Here is a 20,010-nt window from a genome sequence, read left to right on the forward strand (position 1 = left end):
CCACACTTGTGCTTCAAAGTAGCACCATGATAGAGAGTCTCTCATTATGTCACTTTCATATAATAGTGGGAATTTTTCATTATAGAACTTGGCTTGTATATTCCAATGATGGGCTTCCTCAAAATGCCCTAGGTCTTCGTGAGCAAGCAAGCTGGATGCACACCCACTTAGTTTCTTTTGAGCTTTCATATACTTATAGCTCTAGTGCATCCGTTGCATGGCAATCCCTACTTCTTGCATTGACATCAAGGTGTTGACCACGATGAGAATTTCTCACTTGTATCTATGCTTAAGTCTGTTCGAATCATGTTAGCTATTGCCGCATTTTATGAAATCTGGCAAATGGATAAACAAAACTACATTCCTTAATGGATTTATTAAAGAAGAGTTGTATATGATGCAACCAGAAGGTTTTGTCAATCCTAAAGGTGCTAACAAAATATGCCAGCTCTAGCGATCCATCTATGGACTGGTGCAAGCATCTCGGAGTTGGAATATACGCTTTGATAAGTTGATCAAAGCATATAGTTTTATATAGACTTGCGGTGAAGCATGTATTTACAAGAAAGTGAGTGGGAGCACTACAGCATTTCTGATAAGTATATGTGAAAGACATATTGTTGATCGGAGATAATGTAGAATTATTCTAAAAAGCATAAAGGAATGTTTGAAAGGAGTTTTCAAAGAAAGACCTCGGTGAAGTTGCTTACATATTGAGCATCAAGATCTATAGACATAGATCAAGACGCTTGATAAGTTTTTCAATGAGTACATACCTTGACAAGATTTTGAAGTAGTTCAAAATGGAACAGTCAAAGAAGGAGTTCTTTCCTGTGTTACAAAGGTGTGAAGTTGAGTAAGACTGAAAACCCGACCACGGCAGAAGATAGAGAGGGAATGAAAGTCATTCCCTATGCCTCAGCCATAGGTTCTATAAAGTATGTCATGCTGTGTACCATACCTATTGTATACCCTGCCCTGAGTTTGGCAAGGGAGTACAATAGTGATCTAGGAGTAGATCACTGGACATTGGTCAAAATTATCCTTAGTGGAATAAGGATATGTTTCTCGATTATGGAGGTGACAAAAGGTTCGTCGTAAAGGGTTACGTCGATGCAAGTTTTCACACTGGTCCAGATGACTCTAAGTCTCAATCTGGATACATATTGAAAGTGGGATCAATTAGGTAGAGTAGCTCCATGCAGAGCATTGTTGACATAGAAATTTGCAAAGTACTTACAGATCTAAATGTGGCAGACCCATTGACTAAACTTCTCTCACAAGCAAAACATGATCACACCTTAGTACTTTTTGGGTGTTAATTACATAGGCGATGTGAACTAGATTATTGACTCTAGTAAACCCTTTGGGTGTTGGTCACATGTCGATGTGAACTATGGGTATTAATCACGTGGTGATGTGAACTATTGATGTTAAATCACATGGCGATGTGAACTAGATTATTGACTCTAATGCAAGTGGGAGACTGAAGGAAATATGCCCTAGAGGCAATAATAAAGTTATTATTTATTTCCTTATATCATGATAAATGTTTATTATTCATGCTAGAATTATATTAACCGGAAACATAATACATGTGTGAATACATAGACAAACAGAGTGTCACTAGTATGCCTCTATTTGACTAGCTCGTTGATCAAAGATGGTTATGTTTCCTAACCATAGACATGAGTTGTCATTTGATTAACGGGATCACATCATTAGGAGAATGATGTGATTGACTAAACCCATTCCGTTAGCATAGCACTTGATCGTTTAGTTTGTTGCTATTGCTTTCTTCATGACTTATACATGTTCCTATGACTATGAGATTATGCAACTCCCGTTTACCGGAGGAACACTTTGTGTGCCACCAAACGTCACAACGTAACTGGGTGATTATAAAGGTGCTCTACAGGTGTCTCCAAAGGTACTTGTTGGGTTGGCGTATTTCGAGATTAGGATTTGTCACTCTGATTGTCGGAGAGGTATCTCTGGGCCCACTCGGTAATACACATCACTATAAGCCTTGCAAGCATTGCAACTAATGAGTTAGTTGCGGGATGATGTATTATGGAACGAGTAAAGAGACTTGCCGGTAACGAGATTGAACTAGGTATTGAGATACCGATGATCGAATCTCGGGCAAGTAACATACCGATGACAAAGGGAACAACGTATGCTGTTATGCGGTCTGACCGATAAAGATCTTCGTAGAATATGTAGGAGCCAATATGGGCATCCAGGTCCCGCTATTGGTTATTGACAAGAGAGGCGTCTCGGTCATGTCTACATAGTTCTCGAACCCGTAGGGTCCGCACGCTTAACGTTCGTTGACGATATAGTACTATGAGTTATGTATGTTGGTGACCGAATGTTGTTCGGAGTTTTGGATGAGATCACAGATATGACGAGGAACTCCGCAATGGTTCGGAAGTAAAGGTTGATATGTGGATAGTAGTGTTTGATCTCCGGAAGGGTTCCGGAATTCACCGGAAGGGGTTCCGGATGTTTCCTGAAATGTTTGGGCACGAGAACACTTTATCTGGGCCAAAGGGGAAAGCCCACGAGGCTTTTAGAAAGTGCAAAAGGAAGTTTTGCGGAGACCAGAGGCTAGACGCCAGGAACCCTGGCGTCTAGGGGGTAGACACCGGGAACCCTGGCGTCTAGCCCTGGAGTCCGAGAAGGACTCTTGCCTTTCAGGTGAAACCGACTTTGAGGAGGCTTTTACTCCAAGTTTCAACCCCAGGGTTCAACATATAAATAGAGGGGTAGGGCTAGCACCAAATACCCATCAAGAAACACCAAGCCGTGTGCCGGCAACCCCGTCCCCTCTAGTTTATCCTCCGTCATAGTTTTCGTAGTGCTTAGGCGAAGCCCTGCGGAGATTGTTCTTCACCAACACCATCACCATGCCGTCGTGCTGCCGGAACTCTTCTACTACTTCGCCCCTCTTGCTGGATCGAGAAGGCGAGGACGTCACCGAGCCGAATGTGTGCAGAACTCGGAGGTGTCGTGCTTTTGGTGCTTGGATCGGTCGGATCGTGAAGACGTATGACTACATCAACCGCGTTGATATAACGCTTCCGTGAATGGTCTACGAGGGTACGTAGACAACACTCTCCCCTCTCGTTGCTATGCATCACCATGATCTTGCGTGTGCGTAGGAAATTTTTTGAAATTACTACGTTCTCCAACAGTGCCATCAGAGCCAGGTTTTATGCGTTGATGTTGTGCACGAGTAGAACACAAGTGAGTTGTGGGCGATATAAGTCATACTGCTTACCAGCATGTCATACTTTGGTTCGGCGGTATTGTTGGATGAAGCGGCCCGGACCGGCATTACGCGTACGCTTACGCGAGACTGGTTCTACCGACGTGCTTTGCACACAGGTGGCTGGCGGGTGTTAGTTTCTCCAACTTTAGTTGAATCGAGTGTGGCTATGCCCAGTCCTTGCGAAGGTTAAAACAACACCAACTTGACAAACTATCGTTGTGGTTTTGATGCGTAGGTAAGAACGGTTCTTGCTAAACCCGTAGCAGCCACATAAAACTTGCAACAACAAAGTAGAGGACGTCTAACTTGTTTTTGCAGGGCATGTTGTGATGTGATATGGTCAAGACGTGTGAGATATAAGTTGTTGTATGAGATGATCATGTTTTGTAACCGAGTTATCGGCAACTGGCAGGAGCCATATGGTTGTCGCTTTATTGTATGCAATGCAATTGCGCTGTAATGCTTTACTTTATCACTAAGCGGTAGCGATAGTCGTGGAAGCATAAGATTGGCGAGACAACAACGATGCTACGATGGAGATCAATGTGTCGCGCCGGTGACGATGGTGATCATGACGGTGCTTCGGAGATGGAGATCACAAGCACAAGATGATGATGGCCATATCATATCACTTATATTGATTGCATGTGATGTTTATCTTTTATGCATCTTATCTTGCTTTGATTGACGGTAGCATTATAAGATGATCTCTCACTAAATTTCAAGATAAAAGTGTTCTCCCTGAGTATGCACCGTTGCCAAAGTTCGTCGTGCCCAGACACCATGTGATGATCGGGTGTGATAAGCTCTACGTCCATCTACAACGGCTGCAAGCCAGTTTTTGCACACGCAGAATACTCAGGTTAAACTTGACGAGCCTAGCATATGCAGATATGGCCTCGGAACACTAAGACCGAAAGGTCGAGCATGAATCATATAGTAGATATGATCAACATATTGATGTTCACCATTGAAAGCTACTGCATTTCACGTGATGATCGGTTATGGTTTAGTTGATTTGGATCACGTGATCACTTAGAAGATTAGAGGGATGTCTTTCTAAGTGGGAGTTCTTAAGTAATATGATTAATTGAACTTTAATTTATCATGAACTTAGTCCTGGTAGTATTAGCATATCTATGTTGTAGATCAATAGCTCGTGTTTAGCTCCCCTGTTTTATTTTTGATATGTTCCTAGAGAAAACTAAGTTGAAAGATGTTGGTAGCAATGATGCGGATTGGATCCGTGATCTCAGGTTTATCCTCATTGCTGCACAGAAGAATTATGTCTTTGATGCACCGCTAGGTGACAAACCTATTGCAGGAGCAGATACAGATGTTATGAACATTTGGCTAGCTCAATATGATGACTACTTGATAGTTTAGTGCACCATGCTTAAACGGCTTAGAATCGGGACTTCAAAGACGTTTTGAACGTCATGTACCATATGAGATGTTCCAGGAGTTGAAGTTAATATTTCAAGAAAATACCCGAGTTGAGAGATATGAAGTCTCCAACAAGTTCTATAGCTAAAAGATGGAGGAGAATAGCTCAATCAGTGAGGATGTGCTCAGATTGTTTGGGTACTACAATCGCTTGAATCAAGTGGGAGTTAATCTTCCAGATAAAATAGTGATTGACAGAATTCTCTAGTCACCATCACCAAGTTAGTAGAACTTCGTGATGAACTATGATATGCAAGGGATAACAGAAACGATTCCCAAGCTCTTCGTAATGCTAAAATCGATGAAGGTAGAAATCAAGAAAAATATCAAATGTTGATGGTAGACATGACCATTAGTTTCAAGAAAAGGGCAAAGGGAAGAAGGGGAACTTCAAGTAGAACGGCAAGAAAGTTGCTGCTCAAGTGAAGAAGCCCAAGTCTGGTCCTAAGTCTGAGACTAAGTGCTTCTACTGCAAAGGGACTGGTCACTGGAAGCGGAATTGCCCCAAGTATTTGGCGGATAAGAAGGATGGCAAAGTGAACAAAGGTATATTTTATATATAGATTATTGGTGTGTATTTTACTAGTGTTCGTAGCAACCCCTCGAAATTTGATACTGGTTCAGTTGCTAAGAGTAGTAACTCGAAACAGGAGTTACAGAATGAACATAGACTAGTTAAGGGTGAAGTGACGATGTGTGTCGGAAGTGGTTCCAAGATTGATATGATCATCATCGCACACTCCCTATACTTTTGGGATTAGTGTTGAACCTAAATAAGTGTTATTTGGTGTTTGCGTTGAGCATGAATATGATTTATTGCAATACGGTTATTCATGTAAGTTAGAGAATAAATTGTTGTTCTTTTTACATGAATAAAACCTTATATGGTTACACACCCAATGAAAATGGTTCGTTGGATCTCGATCGTAGTGATACACATATTCATAATATTGAAACCAAAAGATGCAAAGTTAATAATGATAGTGCAACTTATTTGTGGCACTGCCGTTTAGGTCATATTGGTGTAAAGCGCATGAAGAAAATCCATGCTGATGGGCTTTTGGAATCACTTGATTATGAATCAGTTGATGCTTGCGAACCATGCCTCATGGGCAAGATGACTAAAACTCTGTTCTCCAGAACAATGGAGCGAGTAATAGATTTGTTGGAAATCATATATACTGATGTATGTGGTCCGATGAATATTGAGGCTCGCGACAGGTATCATTATTTTTTGATCTTCACAGATGATTTGAGCAGATATGAGTATATCTACTTGATGAAACACAAGTCTAGAATATTTAAAAAGTTCAAAGAATTTCAGAGTGAAATGGAGAATCATCGTAACAAAAATAAAAGTTTCTACGATATGATCGCAGAAGTAAAATATTTGAGTTACAAGTTTGGCCTTCAGTTAAAACAATGTGAAATAGTTTCACTACTCATGCCACCTGGAACACCACAGCGTAATGGTGTGTCCGAACATCATAACCGTACTTTATTTGATATAGTGCAACCTACGATGTCTCTTACCGATTTACCACTATCGTTTTGGGGTTATGCATTAAAGATAGCTGCATTCACATTAAAAAGGGCACCATCTAAATCTGTTGAGATGACACCGTATGAACTATGGTTTAGCGAGAAACCTAAGCTATCGTTTCTTAAAGTTTGGGGTTGCAATGCCTATGTGAAAAAGTTTCATCTTGATAAGCTCAAACCCAAGTCGGAGAAGTGCATCTTCATAGGATACCCAAAAGTAACTGTTGGGTACACCTTCTATCACAGATCCGAAGGCAAGATATTTGTTGCTGAGAATGGGTCCTTTCTAGAGAAGGAGTTTCTCTCGAAAGAAGTGAGTGGGAGGAAAGTAGAACTTGATGAGGTAACTGTACCTGCTCCCTTATTGGAAAGTAGTTCATCACAGAAATATGTTCCTATGACTACTACACCAATTAGTGAGGAAGCTAATGATGATGATCATGTAACTTCAAATCAAGTTGCTACCGAACCTCGTAGGTAAACCAGAGTGAGATCCGCACCAGAGTGGTACGGTAATCCTGTTCTGGAGGTCATGTTACTTGACCATGATGAGCCTACGAACTATGAGGAAGCGATGATGAGCCCAGATTCCGCGAAATGGCTTGAGGCCATGGAATCTGAGATGAGATCCATGTATGAGAACAAAGTATGGACTTTGATTGACTTGCCCATTGATCGGCGAGCCATTGAGATTAAATGGATCTTTAAGAGGAAGACGGACGCTGATGGTAGTGTTACTATCTACAAAGCTAGAATTGTCCCAAAAAGGTTTTCGACAAGTTCAAGGTGTTGACCACGATGAGAATTTCTCACTCTTATCTATGCTTAAGTCTGTCCGAATCATGTTAGCTATTGCCGCATTTTATGAAATCTGGCAAATGGATAAACAAAACTACATTCCTTAATGGATTTATTAAAGAAGAGATGTATATGATGCAACCAGAAGGTTTTGTCAATCCTAAAGGTGCTAACAAAATATGCCAGCTCCAGCGATCCATCTATGGACTGGTGCAAGCATCTCGGAGTTGGAATATACGCTTTGATAAGTTGATCAAAGCATGTAGTTTTATACAGACTTGCGGTGAAGCCTGTATTTACAAGAAAGTGAGTGGGAGCACTACAGCATTTCTAATAAGTATATGTGAAAGAGATATTGTCGATCGGAGATAATGTAGAATTATTCTGCAAAGCATAAAGGAGTGTTTGAAAGGAGTTCTTCAAAGAAAGACCTCGGTAAAGCTACTTACATATTGAGCATCAAGATCTATAGAGATAGATCAAGACGCTTGATAAGTTTTTCAATGAGTACATACCTTGACAAGATTTTGAAGTAGTTCAAAATGGAACAGTCAAAGGAGTTCTTGCCTGTGTTACAAAGGTGTGAAGTTGAGTAAGACTCAAAACCCGACCACGGCAGAAGATAGAGAGAGAATGAAAGTCATTCCCTATGCCTCAGCCATAGGTTCTATAAAGTATGCCATGCTGTGTACCAGACCTATTGTATACCTTGCCCTGAGTTTGGCAAGGGAGTACACTAGTGATCTAGGAGTAGATCACTGGACATTGGTCAAAATTATCCTTAGTGGAATAAGGATATGTTTCTCGATTATGGAGGTGACAAAAGGTTCGTCGTAAAGGGTTACGTCGATGCAAGTTTTGACACTGATCCAGATGACTCTAAGTCTCACTCTGGATACATATTGAAAGTGGGAGCAATTAGCTAGAGTAGCTCCATGCAGAGCATTGTTGACATAGAAATTTGCAAAATACATACGGATCTAAATGTGGCAGACCCGTTGACTAAACTTCTCTCACAAGCAAAACATGATCACACCTCAGTACTCTTTGGGTGTTAATTACATAAGCGATGTGAACTAGATTATTGACTCTAGTAAACCCTTTGGGTGTTGGTCACATGTCGATGTGAACTATGGGTGTTGATCACATGGTGATGTGAACTATTGATGTTAAATCACATGGCGATGTGAACTAGATTATTGACTCTAGTGCAAGTGGGAGACTGAAGGAAATATGCCCTAGAGGCAATAATAAAGTTATTATTTATTTCCTTATATCATGATAAATGTTTATTATTCATACTAGAATTGTATTAACCGGAAACATAATACATGTATGAATACATCAACAAACAGAGTGTCACTAGTATGCCTCTATTTGACTAGCTCGTTGATCAAAGATGGTTATGTTTCCTAACCATAGACATGAGTTGTCATTTGATTAACGGGATCACATCATTAGGAGAATGATGTGATTGACTAGACCCATTCCGTTAGCATAGCACTTGATCGTTTAGTTTGTTGCTATTGCTTTCTTGATGACTTATACATGTTCCTATAACTATGAGATTATGCAACTCCCGTTTACCGGAGGAACACTTTGTGTGCCACCAAACGTCACAACGTAACTGGGTGATTATAAAGGTGCTCTACAGGTGTCTCCAAAGGTACTTGTTGGGTTGGCGTATTTTGAGATTAGGATTTGTCACTCTGATTGTCGGAGAGGTATCTCTGGGCCCAGTCGGTAATACACATCACTATAAGCCTTGCAAGCATTGCAACTCATGAGTTAGTTGCGGGATGATGTATTACGGAACGAGTAAAGAGACTTGCCGGTAACGAGATTGAACTAGGTATTGAGATACCGACGATCGAATCTCGGGCAAGTAACATACCAATGACAAAGGGAACAACGTATGTTGTTATGCGGTCTGACCGATAAAGATCTTCGTAGAATATGTAGGAGCCAATATGGGCATCCAGGTCCCGCTATTGGTTATTGACAAGAGAGGTGTCTTGGTCATGTCTACATAGTTCTCGAACCCGTAGGGTCTGCACGCTTAACGTTCGTTGACGATATAGTACTATGAGTTATGTATGTTGGTGACCGAATGTTGTTCGGAGTTTTGGATGAGATCACAGATATGACGAGGATCTCCGGAATGGTCCGGAAGTAAAGATTGATATGTGGATAGTAGTGTTTGATCTCCGGAAGGGTGCCGGAATTCATCGGAAGGGGTTCCGGATGTTTCCCGAAATGTTTGGGCACGAGAACACTTTACCTGGGCCAAAGGGGAAAGCCCACGAGGCTTTTGGAAAGTGCAAAAGGAAGTTTTGCGGAGACTAACCCTGGCGTCTAGGGGGTAGACGCCGGGAACCCTGGCGTCTAGCCCTGGAGTCCAAGAAGGACTCTTGCCTTTCGGGTGAAACCGACTTTGAGGAGGCTTTTGCTCCAAGTTTCGACCCCAGGGATCAACATATAAATAGAGGGGTAGGGCTAGCACCAAAGACACATCAAGAAACACCAAGCCATGTGCCGGCAACCCCGTCCCCTCTAGTTTATCCTCCGTCATAGTTTTCGTAGTGCTTAGGCGAAGCCCTACGGAGATTGTTCTTCACCAACACCGTCACCACGTCGTCGTGCTGCCGGAACTCATCTTCTACTTCGCCCCTCTTGCTGGATCGAGAAGGCGAGGACGTCACCGAGCCGAACGTGTGCAGAACTCGGAGGTGTCGTGCTTTCGGTGCTTGGATCGGTCGGATCGTGAAGATGTACGACTACATCAACCGCATTGATATAACGCTTCTGCGAACGGTCTACGAGGGTACATAGACAACACTCTCCCCTCTCGTTGCTATGCATCACCATGATCTTGCGTGTGCGTAGGAAGTTTTTTGAAATTACTATGTTCTCCAACACGAATCACATAGAGTATTCTAACAAATTCCAAATCATGTATGGATCTCTCAAAAGGTGTGTACAGCAAGGATGATTGTGGTAAACTAACAAGAAAAGACTCAAATAATACAATACGCTCCAAGCAAAACACATATCATGTGGCGAATAAAAATATAGCTCCAAGTAAAGTTACCGATAGAAGTAGACGAAAGAGGGGATGCCTTCCGGGGCATCCCCAAGCTTTGGCTTTTATGTGTCCTTAGATTATCTTGGGGGTGCCATGGGCATCCCCAAGCTTAGGCTCTTGCCACTCCATGTTCCATAATCCATCAAATCTTTACCCAAAACTTGAAAACTTCACAACACAAAACTTAAAGTAGAAAATCTCATGAGCTCCGTTAGCGAAAGAAAATAAAATACCACTTCAAGGTACTGTAATGAACTCATTCTTTATTTATATTGGTGTTATACCTACTGTATTCAAACTTCTCTATGGTTTATAAACTATTTTACTAGCCATAGATTCATCAAAATAAGCAAACAACACACGAAAAGGTGTTATACCTACTATAGCTTTTAGTTAGTTCAATTTCCATGCTTGTAGTAGTAATTAAAAAGAAAAACCAAAAAGATTTCTTGTTCTTCTTTTGCTTGTTGGGAGCTTTCCCGTGTAAATAGTTTTATTTCTTTCCTTTTCTTTGGGGGTCGATAGGAGAAGACCATAATTAAATTGTTGAAGTGGCTCTTATATGCATTATTGTTGATCTGACAAAAGAGCCCATATTGCCTTGTTTTCTCCTGTTTAGTGAATGCTTGCAGATTCCATCTTAGTCCAATGCACGTGCACTATTATTAATATTCACACTATTCAGTCGTGCAAGTGAAAGGCAATTATGATGTTATATGATGGACTGGCTGAGATGAGAAAAGCTGGTATGAACTCGACCTCTTTTGTTTTTGTAAATATGATTAGTTCATCGTTCCTGATTCGGCCTATTATGAATAAACATGTTTGCAATGACAACTAGAGATCATAGTTTCTTGTGCCATGCTTGATTAGCTATGAGTTATAATGGTTTACCTTGCGTGCCAACATGCTATTGAGATAGTTATGATGTGGTATGACAGGGTGGTATCCTCCTCTGAATGATTTAAGTGACTTGACTTGGCACATGTTCACGCATGTAGTTGAAACAAAATCAACATAGCCTTCACGATATTTATGTTCATGGTGGATTATATCCTACTCATGCTTGCATTTGGTGTTGATTAATTTTAATGCATGTTCATGACTATTGTCGCTCTCTAGCTGGTCGCTTCCCAGTATTTTGCTAGCATTCACCTGTACTAAGCAGGAATACTGCTTGTGCATCCAAACTCCTTAAACCCCAAAGTTGTTCCACATGAGTCCACTATACCTACCTATATACGGTATCTACCTGCCGTTCCAAGTTTTTTTGTATGTGCCAAACATTAAACCTTCAAATAAATATCCTGTTTTGTATGCTCGAATAGCTCATGTATCAACTAGGGATGTCTGTATCTTCCATGTTAGGCGGGTTATTCTCAAGAGGAGTGGACTCCGCTCCTCACTCACGAGATAAATGGCTGGTCACCAGGATGCCCAGTCCCATGCTTTATGCAAACTAAATCAAAATAATTGCAAACAAAACTCCCCCTGGGACTCTTGTTAGTTGGAGGCACTTGTTGTTTCAAGCAAGCCATGGATTGATGCTTGTTGGTGGAAGGGTGAGTATAAACTTTACCATTCTGTTTGGGAACCGCCTATAATGTGTGTAGCATGGAAGATATCGCCATCTCTTGGTTGTTATGTTAACAATGAAAGTATACCGCTCAAAATATTATTCACCTCTATTTCAAAGCCGAGCTCTGGCACCTCTACAAATCCCTGCTTCCCTCTGCGAAGGGCCTATCTATTTACTTTTATGCTGAGTCATCATCCTCTTATCAAAAAGCACCAGTTGGAGAGCACTGCTGTCATTTGCATTCATTATTGTTAGTTTACATTGAGTATGACTTGACTGGATCTCTTTTACCATGAATTACAATGTCTAGTCAATCCTTGGTCTTTAAAGGTGCTCTACATTTATGTTTTGCGGTCTCAGAAAGGGCTAGCGAGATACCATCTTGTTATATCATATTATGATTGTTTTGAGAAAGTGTTGTCATCCGAGATTTATTATTATGCCTCGCTAGTTGATTATGCTATTGATATGAGCAAACTTGAGACCTATGCATTATTGCAAATGTGGTTAGTTATAATCTTTGCTGAAAACTTGAATGCTGGCTTTACATATTTACAACAACAAGAGCAAACAGAGTTTGTAAAAGTTTTTCTTTATCACGTTCAGTTTGTCAACTGAATTGCTTGAGGACAAGCAAAGATTTAAGCTTAGGGGAGTTGATACATCTCCAACGTATCTACTTTTCCAAACACTTTTTCCCTTGTTTTGGAATCTAACTTGCATGATTTGAATGGAACTAACCCGGACTGGCGCTGTTTTGAGCGGAATTACCATGGTGTTATTTATGTGCAGGAGCAAACATTCTCGGAATGAACTGAAACTTCACAGAGCCACTTTTCAGAAAATAAGAAAAATACCTGCAAAAGATGAAGGCCATGGGGCCCACCACCTCCCCACGAGGTTGGGGGTGCGCCTGCCCCCCTAGGGCGCGCCCCCTACCTCGTGGGCCCCTGTTGACTCTCCGACTCCAACTCCACCTCCATATATTGAGTTTCGGTGAGAAAAAAAATCAGGGAGAAGAAATCATCGCGTTTTACGATACAGAGCCGCCGCTAAGCCGTAAAACCTCTCGGGAGGTCTGATCAGGAGTCCGTTCGGGGCTCCGGAGAGGGGAATCGGTCGCCATCGTCATCATCAACCATCCTTCATCACCAATTTCATGATGCTCGCCGCCGTGCATGAGTAATTCAATTGTAGGCTTGCTGGACGGTGATGGATTGGATGGGATCTATCATGTAATCGAGTTAGTTTTGTTAGGGTTTGATCCCTAGTGTCCACTATGTTCTGAGATTGATGTTGCTATGACTTTGGTATGCTTAATGCTTGTCACTAGGGCCTGAGTGCCATGATTTCAGATCTGAACATATTATGTTTTCATCAATATATGAGTGTTCTCGATCCTATCTTGCAAGTCTATAGTCACCTATTATGTGTTATGATCCGTTAACCCCGAAGTGACAATAATCGGGATACTTACCGGTGATGACCGTAGTTTGAGGAGTTCATGTATTCACTATGTGTTAGTGCTTTGTTCCGGTACTCTATTAAAAGGAGGCCTTAATATCCCTTAGTTTCCATAAGGACCCCGCTGCCACGGGAGGGTAGGACAAAAGATGGCATGCAAGTTCTTTTCCATAAGCACGTATGACTATATTCGGAATACATGCCTACATTATATCAATGAACTGGAGCTAGTTCTGTGTCACCCTAGGTGATGACTGTTACATGATGAACCGCATCCGGAATAACTCTCCATCACTGATCCATTGCCTACGAGCTTTCCATATATTGTTCTTCGCTTATTTACTTTCCCGTTGCTATTGCTATCATCACTACAAAACACCAAAAACATTACTTTTACTACTGTTACCTTTTGCTATCGTTACCACTACTATCATATTACTTTGCTACTAAACACTTTGCTGCAGATATTAAGTTTCCAGGTGTGGTTGAATTGACAACTCAGCTACTAATACTCGAGAGTATTCTTTGGCTCCCCTTGTGTCGAATCAATAAATTTGGGTTGAATACTCTACCCTCGAAAACTGTTGCGATCCCCTATACATGTGGGTTATCAAGACTATTTTCTGGCGCCGTTGTCGGGGAGCATAGCTCTATTCTTTGATTCACTTGGGATATATATCTGCTTATCATTATGAAGAACTTGAGAGATCCAAAAACCAAGATCTATCCATCAACTACAAGGGGCGGTAAGGAACTGCCATCTAGCTTTGCACTTGATTCACCTTCTGTTATGAGTAAGTTTGCGACACCTACACCTGCTTCTGCTATTCGTTCTGATATGTCGCATGTTATTGATGATGCCACTTCTGCTATGCATGATACTTATGATGAAACTACATCTATGCCTGATACTACTGTGCCACTTAGTGATTTCCTTGATGAACACATTGCTAGGTCTAGAGAGATTGAAAATATTGAATCTGATGATACTGATGAAAGTGATGATGAAGAATCACTTGTTATTCCTAAGGTTTATGTTTTTTATCAAGAAGCTTCTTTCGCTATCTTAGCTTGCGAAAATAGAAATGAACTAAAAAGGTTATTAGCTAAATGGAGTAAGCAATTCCTAAGTGCTAGAATGAAACCTGACCCTGCTTTTGCTACTTCACCTATCTGTGTTACTGATAAGGATTATGAATTCTCTGTTGATCCTGATATAATTACTTTAGTTGAATCTGATCCTATTCATGGTTATGAATCTAAAACTGTTGTGGCACATCTTACTAAATTGAATGATATAGCTACCCTGTTTACTAAAGATGAGAGAACTCGTTACTTTTACATCCTTAAAATATTTCCGTTCTCATTAAAGGGTGATGCTATGATATGGTATAATTCTCTTGATCCTGGTTGTATGCTGTCGATAGGAACGACACCTATGGGATCACAAGAATCCCTACTGAGGTTGCGGGGCGCGGGGTCGTGAGAAGAGCGGATCAAACAGATATCACACGGTTCGTTTATCCAGGTTCGGGCCGCGGGGATGCGTAAAACCCTACTCCTGCTTTGCTGGATTGTATATCTGTGTTCTTGAGCTAGCTATGGGGCGTGAGGAGATCCAAAAAGCCGAATCCCCCTCCTGGTCGCCTCGGGCCTCCTTTTATAGGAAAAGGGGTTGCCACAGTAGCACTAGGAGGTGGAAAGGGACCAGTGATGTGAGGTTATCCCTCACATTACATGACAAGGCGCTTTTAATGCGTCTTGCCTAGGTGTCCTTGCTTTATCGGGGATGGGGGAGAGCCCTGTCTCGTCCGTCGCCGCTCCCTCTCGCGTCGACATGCGCCCTGGCCAGCGGCGCCCGCGGTGCCATGTAGGCAAGCAGGCAGCTGAGGTGGCATAGTGGTGGGTCTCCATGAAGATCTGCATGCCGCCACGCAGGTGCCTGCCCAGCTGGTTGGGTCGGCAGCTGCATGCGAACGGTGGTGGAGGTTTGACTGGCGTGGGCCTGATGGTGGCCCAACGGGTGTTCTTGGCAAGGGCCTTGCCGGGGCCCCGGCAAGGGTCTTGCCGTGGCGCCTGCTGTCATCCCCGGCAAGGCTCTTACCGGGGGCCTTGTGGTCCTCCTTGGCTGGGATCCCGCCAAGGATCATCATCTTCTGAAGGGTGTATCTGATCTCGAATGTCTTCACAAAGATCTGCATGCCACCACGGGGATGTCTCCCGAATCCTTGCCCCCATGGGGGCAGTGGACTCCAGGGTGACTCACTCCGTAGGTGTGGGGTGAGCTGCCACGGCAAGGGTCTTGCCGGGTTTGCTAAATCCGCCTCCCAGCAAGGATCTTGCCGGGGGGTCCGTTTCGTCCCCTTTGCTCTTTGTGGTCTTGGTCTTGGCGTCGTTCTGCTTCTCCTGAGCTTCGGCCTTACCTTGGCTCACCTCCCTTGCCTTGCTCAGTGTGGTGGTGCCCGTGGCTCAGACTGCCCGTGCACAGTTATAGGGGTACAAAAAGCGCACCCCTCTTTTTGTACACCGACATATGCGTAGTCCCCAGGATATGATTTATTACTTCTCTGCTAAATGTTTCCCTTCTCATAAGAAACAAGCTGCTTTAAGGGATATATATAATTTTGTGCAAATTAAAGAAGAGAGTCTCCCACAAGCTTGGGGAGGCTTCTCCAATTACTTAATGCTTTTCCTGATCATCCTCTTAAGAAAACTGAAATACTTGATATCTTTTATAATGGACTAACCGATGCCTCCAGAGATTACCTGGATAGCTGTGGTGGTTCTATTTTCAGGGAAAGAACACCGGATGAAGCTGAAATTCTATTAAATAATATGTTGACAAATCAAAATAATTGGACACCTCCGGAGCCAATTCCTAAGCCTATTCCTAAACCAACTCCGAAGAAGAGGGGTATTCTATTTCTCGGTCCTGAAGATACGCAAGAGGCAAAGAAATCTGTGAAAGAAAAAGGTATTAAAGCTGAAGATGTTAAGAATTTACCTCCTATTAAAGAAATACATGGTCTTAATTTACCGCCTGTTGAAGAAACATATAATCCAAATCCTTCTCCTATTGAAGAAACTCATGGTCTTGATAACCCGACACAGGTAGTAAAGGTAAATTCTCTCTATAGATATGATAAAGCTGAAATCCCATTTACTAAATTTGCTAGCCCATGCTTAGATGAGTTTGATAAATTTATGGCTAAGCAAGAAGACTTTAATGCTTATTTTGGTAGACAATTAAAATACAATTCAAATATGCTTGAACACTTGGGTGATTATATGGCTAATGTCAAAGGTGAACTTAAACTTATTAGTAAACATGCTTCTATGGTTACCACTCAAGTAGAACAAGTACTTAAAACTCAAAATGATTTGCTCAATGAATTGAATAGTAAAGATAATGATAATGTTGTTAGAGTGGCTACTAGAACTGGTAGAATGACTCAGGAACCTTTGTATCCTAAAGTCCACCCTAAGAGAATTGAGCAAGATTCTCGGAGAAATAATATAGATGTACCTAGTTCTTCTAAAAAGAAGAAAAAGAAAAATGATAGGACTTTGCATGCTTCTAGTGAACCTATTGTTGAAACACCTGAGAATCCAAATGATATTTCTATTTCTGATGCTGAAACACAATCTGGTAATGAACCTGAAACTAGTGGTAATGCTAATGATAATGTTCATAATGATGCTCAACCTAGTAATGATAATGATGTAGAAATTGAACCTGCTATTGATCTTCATAACCCACAATCAAAGAATCAACATTATGATAAGAAAGATTTTGTTGCTAGGAAACATGGTAAAGAAAGAGAGCCTTGGGTTCAGAAACCCATGCCTTTTCCTCCCAAACCATCCAAGAAAAAGGATGATGAGGATTTTGAGCGCTTTGCTGAAATGATTAGACCTATCTTTTTGCGTATGCGATTAACCGATATGCTCAAAACCAATCCTTATGCTAAGTACATGAAAGATATTATTACAAATAAAAGAAAGATACCGGAAGCTGAAATTTCCACCATGCTTGCTAATTATACTTTTAAGTGTGGAATACCAAAGAAACTTGGAGATCTAGGAGTACCCACTATACCATGCTCCATTAAAAGAAATTATGTTAAAACTGCTTTATGTGATCTTGGAGCCGGTGTTAGTGTTATGTCTCTCTCTTTATATCGTAGACTTGATTTTAATAATTTGACACCTACTGAAATATCTTTGCAAATGGCTAATAAATCAACTGCTATACCTGTCGGTATTTGTGAGGATGTGCCTGTTGTAGTTGCAAACGTTACTATTTTAACGGACTTTGTTATTCTTGATATTCCCGAGGACGATAGTATGTCTATTATTCTTGGAAGACCCTTTTTGAATACTGCAGGGGCTGTTATTGATTGCACTAAAGGCAATGTCACTTTTCATGTTAATGGTAATGAGCATACGGTACACTTTCCGAGGAAACAACCTCAAGTTCATAGTATCAACTCCATTGGAAAAATTCCATCTATTATATTTGGAGGTTTTGAATTTCCTCTTCCTATTGTCAAGAAGAAATATGATATTCTTATTATTCAGGATGTGCATATCCCCGTTCAGGTAACATAGTGTTATTCGAAATTTCTCCGGTTCCATGTTATTCGGAATGAGTTCATTAACAAGACTTGATCAACCTTGTTAGTGGATTCCTTTTGATGATCATGAGAAGGATGAAACTAGAAGGCACAACCTTCTGTACCCCACTTTTACTTTCTGTTATTTATATTAAATAAAATAAAAATAAATATTTTTCTGTCTGTTATCTGATTATCCGTGCAATATAAAAATACCTCAAAAATAAAAGTTCTCCAAATGCCCTGAAATTTAAATATGATTTTTTCAGAATATTTGAGAAAATTTGGCATTGAGAACACAGCAGGGGGGCCAACCACCTGCCCACGAGAGTGGAGGGCGCGCCCTACCCCCCTAGGCGCGCCCCCTACCTCATGGGCCCACGGTGGCCCTCCTCCACTTATTCCTGCACCCACACACACTTCATCTTCCTCCCCCAAACACGAATATCCAGCTCAAACCCGAGTCCAAGCTCATTTTGCTGCTATTTTCGATCTCCTTGATCAAAGCACCTCTCACAAAACTGCTTGGGGAGATTGTTCCTTGGTATATGACTCCTCCATTGGCCCAATTAGTTTTTGTTCTAGTGCTTTATTCATTGCAAATTTTTGCTGCTTAGGTGACCCTGTTCTTGAGCTTGCATGTCAAATTTATATGGTCAAAAGTAGTTTTCATGCATGATATAGGCCCTAGGACCTTGTAGGAGTAGTTGCTATCAATATTATTGAGTTTGGTTTACTTTTATTTTGAAGTTACTAAAAATTTCAGAATTTTTCAGAAAATGATGAGGAGACTATTGAGGGGCTCATCGACCCAAAGCTCGAAGGAAAAGGCACCGAAGCCTAAGTATAATTTGCCGTGCACCGCAGAGGTTCGGGCGTGTGAATGGCCTTCCGATGATTTCTAGAGAGCAGCCGGTATTTATGAAGATTTTCATGAATTGGCTAGGAATGCAGGCCTCACCGCTTTCCTCCACGACCAATGCGATCAGTATCTCTTACTCACAAATACCTTTGTGCAAAACTTTCATTTCCATTCTAGGAATTCGCCACCTACGGTGGAGTTTCATTTATATGATGAGCATAAGGAGATGTCACTTTATGATTTTTGTCGGATTTTTTTAGTCCCTTTTGAGGGCAAGACTGAAGAACCACATCATGATGATGTGTAGGGGTTTATTGATACTATCACTGTAGGGGAAACTAGGAAGATTTCCAATGCACAAATCACTAGCATACATTTTCCTGTTTTACGTTACTTTGCATTATTTGCTAGTCATTGCTTAATTGGACGCGGAAACTATGGAAACCTTAGTATCCCTGATATAATTATTCTGCTCCACGGTTTATACAGTGATAACACTTTTAGTATGGGCGGTATTATTGCCAAACGGTTAAGTCTGAATCGAACCAAGGGCCCCACCTTTGGAGGCATCTATGCTTCACGCCTAGCTAAACATTTTAACATACCTATTAGGCATTTTGAGAAGGAAGAAAAAGTGTTGCCTCGTGTTTATCTAGATTATAAAAGTATGGTGGCACATGATTTTATTGTTAAGAATAGGGAAGGAGAGCTTAAATATCAATTGTTATTTAATAAACACCATCCTGAGACTATTACCCTGCCTGCTCCTTCTTTGTTTGATTTATCTGTAGGCACGTACCTTGTTCCATTGAAGGCTATTCACGCCTACCGGAACCCTGCACCAGCCGAGGAGCCAGAGCCGGAACCACAAGTTGATCCTCCATGATATTCTAATTACCAGTGGGATCCAGAGATGATTGTTAGCCAGTGGCAATCGGAGTCTTCCTCTTCTTCTTCTCAGTAAAACCCCAACTACTATTATGGATATCCGCCAGGCCAGCCGTGTCCATAGACCAAATTAGGCCAAAAGCCTAAGCTTGGGGGAGTACATATTTCCCACCGACATTACATTTATCTTCACACAATCATTGCTAGATGTCGGTGATTGATACGTCTCCAACGTATCTATAATTTTTGATTGCTCCATGCTATATTATCAACTGTTTTAGACATTATTGGGCTTTATTTTCCACTTTTATATTATTTTTGGGACTAACCTATTAACCGGAGGCCCAACCCAGACTTGTTGTTTTTTGCCTGTTTTAGGGTTTCGAACAAAAGGAATATCAAACGGAGTCCAAACCGAATGAAACCTTCGGAAACATGATTTTCTCATCAGAT

Source organism: Triticum dicoccoides, chromosome 7A, assembly GCF_002162155.2.
Source record: "Triticum dicoccoides isolate Atlit2015 ecotype Zavitan chromosome 7A, WEW_v2.0, whole genome shotgun sequence".
Lineage (NCBI taxonomy): Eukaryota > Viridiplantae > Streptophyta > Magnoliopsida > Poales > Poaceae > Triticum > Triticum dicoccoides.